At 54.2% G+C, this 7829-nt stretch overlaps 1 long non-coding RNA gene across 1 annotated transcript; it reads left to right on the plus strand.

Moving 5' to 3' along the window:
* The first annotated feature begins 4810 nt into the window (after positions 1-4810).
* LOC139829052 (uncharacterized) lies at positions 4811-6192 on the plus strand. The gene is made up of 2 exons (XR_011741271.1): positions 4811-5775; positions 6029-6192. It is a non-coding gene; the product is annotated as an uncharacterized lncRNA (long non-coding RNA).
* The last annotated feature ends 1637 nt before the right edge of the window (positions 6193-7829 follow it).

A 7829-nucleotide genomic window follows, 5' to 3' on the forward strand; every position in this document is an offset into this window, starting at 1 on the left:
CATTGTGACGTCCCAGGACCCGCCATTGTCCCCAGGGCCCATTGTGACATCCTGGGTATCCCTCCTTGTCCCCAGGGCCCATTGTGACGTCCCAGGGCCCCCCATTGTCCCCAGGGCCCATTGTGACATTCAGGGGCCCCCGTTTGTCACTGGGGCCCATTGTGACATCCCAGGACCCCACATTGTCCCCAGGGCCCATTGTGACTTTCAGGGGACCCCACTTGTCCCCAGGACCCATTGTGACACTATAGGGACCCCCCCTTGTCCCAGTGACCATTGTGACACCGTGGGTACCACCCTTGTCCGCAGGGCCCATTGTGACATCCTGGGGACACCCCCTTGTCCCCAGGGCCCATTGTGACATCCTCGGCACGCCCTTGTCCCCAGGGCCCATTGTGACATCCTGGGGACCCCCCCTTGTCCCCAGGGCCCATTGTGACGTCCCAGGACCCCCCATTGTCCCCAGGGCCCATTGTGACATCCTGGGGATCCCTCCTTGTCCCCAGGGCCCATTGTGATGTCCCAGGACCCCCCATTGTCTCCAGGGCCCATCGTGACATCCTCTGCACCCCCTAGTCCCCAGGGCCCATTGTGACATTCAGGGGACCCCTCTTTGTCCCCAGGGCCCATTGTGACATCCTGGGGACCCCCCCTTGTCCCCAGGACCCATTGTGACGTCCCAGGTCCCCCCATTGTCCCCAGGGCCCATTGTGACATCCTGGGGATCCCTCCTTGTCCCCAGGGCCCATTGTGACGTCCCAGGACCCCCTATTGTCCCCACGACCTATTGTGACATTCAGGGGACCCCCTTTGTCACTGGGGCCCATTGTGACACCATGGAGACCCCCGCTTGTCCTCAGGGTCCATTGTGACATCCTGGGCACCCCCCATTTTCCCCAGGACCCATTGTGACATCCTGGCCATCCCCTTCCTCCCAGGGCCCGTTGTGGCACCATGGGGACACCCCCTTTGTCCCCAGGGCTCATTGTGACATCCCAGGACCCCCCTTTGTCCCCAGGGCCCATTGTAGCACCATGGGGACCCCCTTTGACCCCAGGGCCCATTGTGGCACTATGGCAACCCCTTTTGTCCCCAGGGCCCATTGTGACATTCTTGGACCCCACTTTGTCCCCAGGGCCTATTGTGACACCATGGGGACCCCTTCTTGTCACTGGGGACCCATTGTGACACCATGGGGACCCCCCCTTGTCCTCATGACTCATTCTGACATCCTGGATGCCCCCCATTGTCCCCAGGGCCCATTGTGACATCCACTGCACCCCCTTGTCCCCAGGGCCCATTGTGACATCCACTGCACCCCCCTGTCCCCAGGGCCCATTGTGACATTCAGGGGACCCCTCTTTGTCCCCAGGGCCCATTGTGACATCCTGGGGACCCCCCCTTGTCCCCAGGGCCCATTGTGATGTCCCAGGACCCCCCATTGTCCCCAGGACCCATTGTGACATTCAGGGGACCCCCTTTGTCACTGGGGCCCATTGTGAAATCCCAGGACCCCACATTGTCCCCGGGGCCCATTGTGACATCCTGGGGACCCCCCCTTTGTCCCCAGTGCCCATTGTGACATCCTGCGGACCCCCCTTTGTCCCCAGGGCCCATTTTGACATTCAGGGGACCCACCATTGTCCTCAGGGCCCATTGTGCGGTCCCAGGACCCCCCATTGTCCCCAGGGCCCATTGTGACATCCTCGGCACCCCCTTGTCCCCAGGGTCCATTGTGACACTATGGGGACCCCCCCTTGTGCCCAGGGCCCATTGTGACACTGTGGGTACCACCCTTGTCTGCAGGGCTCATTGTGACATCCCAGGACCCCCCATTGTCCCCAGGGCCCATTGTGACATTCAGGGGACCCCCCTTGTCCCCAGGGCCCATTCTGATACCGTGGGGACCCCCTTTGTCCCCAGGGCCCATTGTGACATCCTGGGGACCCTCCTTGTCCCCAGAGCCCATTGTGACATCCAGGGGACCCCCTTTGTCCCCAGGGCCCATTGTGGCACCATAGGGACCCCCTTTGTCACTGGGGCCCATTGTGAGATTCCAGGACCCCCGCTTTGTCCCCAGGGCCCATTGTGACATCCTGGGGACCCCCTTTGTCCCAAGACTTCATTGTGACATCCTGGGGACCCCCCTTGTCCTCAGGGTTCATTGTGACAGCCCAGGACCTTACATTGTCCCCAGGGCCCATTGTGATATCTGGGGGACCCCCTTTTTCCCAAGGCCCATTGTGACACCCTGGGGACTCCCATTGTTCCCAGGGCCCATTGTGACATCCCAGGACCCCCCATTGTCCCCAGGGCCCATTGTGACATCCTCTGCACCCGCTTGTCCCCAGGGCCCATTGTGACATTCAGGGGACCCCTCTTTTTCCCCAGGGCCCATTGTTACATCCTGGGGACCCCCCCTTGTCCCCAGGGCCCATTGTGACGTCCCAGGACCCCCCATTGTCCCCAGGACCCATTGTGACACTATGGGGACCCCCCGTTGTGCCCAGGGCCCATTGTGACACCGTGGGTACCACCCTTGTCCGCAGGGCTCATTGAGACATCCCAGGACCCCCCATTGTCCCCAGGGCCCATTGTGACATTCAGGGGACCCCCCTTTGTCCCCAGGGCCCATTCTGATACCGTGGGGACCCCCTTTGTCCCCAGGGCCCATTGTGACATGCTGGGGACGCTCTTTGTCCCCAGGGCCCATTGTGACATCCTGGGGACCCCCCCTTGTCCCCAGGGCCCATTGTGACGTCCCAGGACCCCCCATTGTCCCCAGGGCCCATTGTGATATGCTGGGGAGCCCTCTTTGTCCCCAGGGCCCATTGTGAAATTCAGGGGACCCCAACTTGTCCCCAGGGCCCATTGTGACATCCTGGGGACCCCATTGTCACCAGAGCCCATTGTGATATCCTGGCGACCGCCCTTTGTCCCCAGGGCCCATTGTGACATCCCAGGACCCCCTTTGTCCCTGTCGAGGGTTAGGATTGCGGGGTGACAATCAAACCCTGGCAGATGTGTTGTCAACCTCCTCTCCCCCCCCCAATTCCCCCTTTTGCCCCTCCCTCTCCCCCCTTCCCACTCAGCACAGGCGATCGGGAGGGGAAGAAGCACAGAGGGAAGAGAGCTGGAAAAGTTCAAGATGTTTTACTGATGCTACTGATAAGAACAGAGAAAATAATACAAATATACAAAACCCATCTTGTAAGTCTGAGCAACTGCAGAGCCAGCACCCAAAGTCCTGGATCAGACTCTGCAGCCAACCGGAGCTGGATTCAGTCTCTCACTGGCCTCCGTTCGCAGGGACGACCAGCAAGGTCCTCTCCTGATGTCGGCCATGAGGAAAAAAGGGAGAAAGGGAAAAGGGGCGAGATCCTCGTGATCTCCCACTTTTATATGAAGTATTCACGTGAATGGAATGTTATTCACCGTTGGTCAGTCTCTCGATCACCAGTTTCTCGTTGCCCCTCTCGCGAGATGTCCATCTGTGCTTGTCAATAAGTTTGCATTCCCTTGCTGGGTTTACCAAAACATGTGTCTGGTTCTCCAGGAAAATGCAGCTGACATGAAGGCTTTGGCTGACAGGCAAATTCACTAAAAGAGAAACTTGTTTTTAACAAAACCAGGACATTCCACCCCTTATCATATGACATTCACTGAATACTTAAACCTTATCAATACAATCTATCAATACAATCTAATTAATCACTACTACTATATATATATACATATGTACATATATACACAGGAGTAATTAATCAGTGGACCATCCTTTGAAAAGTTCATTAAGTTCATTTTGTCACCACAGTCTCCCAGGGCAGGGAAAATGGTCCAAGTGCATCTCATGACCCCTGTTGGTGGGTTAAGGACACCAACTTCCAAGAAGGTGTCGGGCGCCACTCGAAGAAGCCAGCGCTGGTTTCATCACCATTGTCTTGATCTGAAAGACACTTATTAAACATTGTTAGTGCGGCAATTCACATCGTACAGTTCAGCATTGCATATTTTCACCTAAAATCAAATCCCCTTGAGGTGCACACCGAACTTCTCCATCCTTAAGCATCACCCACCAGGTGCTGCCAGGTCCCTGGGCAAAAACAATCCCACGAATAGGTTTGCCTGTGCCTGAGGCAGGAGGAACCCAGACTGCCTTTCCTAACATATTTTTCATGTGTACTACAGGGACTTTATCTCCTTCCACAGTCCATAGAATTTCTGATTGGGCAGGCCCGGCTCGATTGGTTGATCCCCTGGTGTTGACCAACCAAGTGGCTTTTGCTAAATGTGAATCCCAGTTTTTAAAGGCTCCACCACCCAGTGCCTTTAGTGTAGTTTTTAACAAACCATTGTACCTTTCAATTTTCCCAGAGGCTGGTGCATGATATGGAATATGATACACCCACTCAATACCATGTTCTTTGGCCCAATTGTCTATAATACTGGTTTTGAAATGAGTACCATTGTCTGATTCAGTTCTTTCTGGTGTACCGTGCCTCCAAAGGACTTGCTTCTCAAGGCCCAAGATGGTATTTCGGGCTGTAGCAGGAGGTACGGCAGATGTTTCCAACCATCCAGTGGTTGCTTCCACCATTGTAAGTACATAACGCTTACCTTGGCGTGTTTGTGGAAGTGTAATATAATCAATCTGCCAAGCTTCTCCATACTTACACTTTAACCATCGCCCCCCATACCATACAGGCTTTAACCGTTTTGCTTGTTTGATTTCGGCGCAAGTTTCACATTCATGAATAACCTGTGAAACAGTGTCCATAGTTAAATCCACCCCTCGATCACGAGCCCATTTTCATGTTGCATCTCTACCTTGATGCCCTGAAGCACCATGGGCCCACCGAGCTAGGAAAAGTTCACCTTTATGTTGCCAGTCCAAGTCCACCTCAGCTACTTTAATCTTAGCAGCTTGATCTGCTTGTTGGTTGTTTCGATGTTCCTCGGTGGCTCGACTTTTAGGCACATGAGCATCTACATGACCAACTTCCCCAGGCAGGCTCTCCAGCCGAGCAGCAATGTCTTCCCACAGCGTGGTTCCCAATGGTTTCACCTCTGCGCTGCCAGTTGCTTTTCTTCCATTGCCGTAGCCACCCCCACAAGGCATTTGCTCCCATCCATGAGTCAGTATAGAGACAAAGCATTGGCCACTTCTCTCGTTCGGCAATGTCCAAAGCCAGCTGGATGGCTTTCACTGCTGCAAACTGACTGGATTCACCTTGTCCTTCAGTGGCTTCTGTAACTTGTCGTGTGGGACTCCACACAGCAGCTTTCACCTTCGATGTTTTCCTACAGACGACAGGATCCATCTGTGAACAGTGCACACTGCTTATCAGTCTCTGAAAGCGGATTATATGGTGGTGCTTCTTCAGCACGTTTTACTTCCTCCTCATCTGCAGACATCCCAAAGTCTTTGCTTTCTGGCCAGTCTGTAATCACTTCCAAGATCCCTGGACGGTTGGGACTCCCAATTCGAGCTCATTGCGTGATCAGTGCAATCCATTTACTCCATGTAACTTCGGTGCCATGATGTGGAGAGGGAACCGTCCCTTTGCACACCCAGCTCAGCACCGGCAGTCGAGGTGCAGGAGGAGCTGTGCTTCAGTGCCGATCACTTCTGAAGCAGCTCCAACTCCTTCATATGCTGCCAGTATCTCCTTTTCAGTTGGAGTACAGTTGGCCTCAGATCCTTTGTATCCTCGACTCCAAAAACCTAAGGGTCGACCTCGGGTTTCTCCTGGTGCTTTGTGCCAGAGGCTCCAGGTAAGTCCATTATCTCCGGCTGCGGTGTAGAGCACATTTTTAACATCTGGTCCAGTTCGGACTGGTCCCAGGGCCACCGCATGAGTTATCTCACGCTTCATTTGTTCAAAGGCTTGGCGTTCAGGGCCCCACTCAAATTGGTTCTTTTTACGAGTCACTCGATAGAGAGGGCTCACAATGTGGCTGTGGTCAGGAATGTGCATTCTCCAAAAACCTACAACGCCCAAGAAAGTCTGTGTCTCCTTTTTATTAGTAGGTGGAGACATTGCTGCAGTTTTGTTGATCACATCCACTGGGATCTGACGACGGCCATCTTGCCATTTTATTCCTAAAAACTGGATCTCCCGTGCATGTCCCTTGACCTTGCTTCGTTTTATGGCAAAACCAGCATCCAAAAGAACAGGAATTATTCTCTCACCTTTTTTGAAGACTTCTTTCGCTGTGTCGCCCCATACGATGATGTCATCAATGTATTGCAAGTGTTCTGGAGCTTCACCTTGCTCCAGCGTGGTCTGGATCAGCCCATGGCAGATGGTAGCACTGTGGTCCCTGGGGTCATTGGTTGGGTCATGGAGTCACTGGTTGGGTGATGGGGTCATTAGTTGAATAATGGGGTCATTGGTTGAATGATGGGGTCATTGGTTGAATGATGGGGTCATTGGTTGGGTCATGGGGTCACTGATTGCGTGATGGGGTCATTGGTTGAACGATGGAGTCATTGGTTGGGTTGTGGAGTCACTGATTGGGTGATGGGGTCACTGGTTGGGTTCAGGATTGGTTGGTTGGATGATGATGATGATGGTTGGATGATGATGGTGGTTGGATGATGATGGTGGTTGGATGATGATGGTGGTGGTTGGATGATGATGGTGGTGGTTGGATGATGATGGTGGTTGGATGATGATGGTGGTGTTTGGATGATGATGGTGGTGTTTGGATGATGATGGTGGTTGGATGATGATGGTGGTTGGATGATGATGGTGGTGGTTGGATGATGATGGTGGTGTTTGGATGATGATGGTGGTTGGATGATGATGGTGGTTGGATGATGATGGTGGTTGGATGATGATGGTGCTCTATGCCAAGGATGCACGGAGCATCTGGGCCAGTCACAAGAGGATGCTTTTGGATATTGGGGTGCAGGGCTTTGGTGTGAAGGTTCGGGAGACAGACTTTTGGGTGCAGGGATTTGGGCACCAAGAGTTCTGGGTGCAGCATTTGGGTCTGCAGGGTTCAGGTGTTCAGGACCTGGGGGTGCAGGACTTGTGGGCTGGAGGATTTGAGCGTGCAGGGATTTGGGGTGAGGGATTTCAGGGTGCCAGTTATGGGAGGGAAGGATCTGGGGTGCAGGGTTAAGGGGTTTAGGATTTTGGGGTGCAGAGTTTAGGGTGCACGTTCTGGGCATGTATGATTTGAGAGTGCAGGGCTTTGGGGTACAGGATTTGGGGTGCAGGGTTTTGGGGTCAGGATCTGGGGGTGCAGGGTGTTGGGGAGAAGGATTTGGGGGTGCAGCATTTTGAAGTGTAGGGTTTGGAGGAGGGAGGTTTTGGGGGTGAAGGATTTGGTGGTTCAGGTTTTGGGGGTGCAGTGTTAAGGGCGTGGAGGATTAGGGGTGCAGGATTTGTGGGGTTCAGGATTTGGGGCTCCAGGGTATGGGAGGGAAGGATCTGGGGCTTCAGGATTTGGGGGTGCACCGTTTGGGGGTGCAGGGTTTAGAAGTCAGGTCTAAGAGTGCAGAGTTTGGGGTGCAGGGATTTGGGGGGAAATTTAAGGTTGCAGAGTGTGGGGTGCACAGGACTGGGGCACAGGATTTGGGGGTGCGGGGTTTCAGGGTTCAGGATTTGGAGGTGTGGAGTTTTGGGGTGCAGGGGATGGGGGTGAAGGATTTGAGGCTGCAGGGTGGTGGGGGAAGGATTTGGGGGTGAGAGATTTGGGGTGCAGGATTTGGGGGTGCAGAGTTTTGGGAGGCAAGGATCTGGGGCTGCAGGATTTGGGGGTTCAGTGTTTAGGGCAGCACAATCTTGGGGTGCAGGGGTTTGCACTGAAGGGTTTGG

This window comes from Patagioenas fasciata, chromosome 13 (assembly GCF_037038585.1).
Source record: "Patagioenas fasciata isolate bPatFas1 chromosome 13, bPatFas1.hap1, whole genome shotgun sequence".
NCBI classification, from domain to species: Eukaryota; Metazoa; Chordata; class Aves; order Columbiformes; family Columbidae; genus Patagioenas; species Patagioenas fasciata.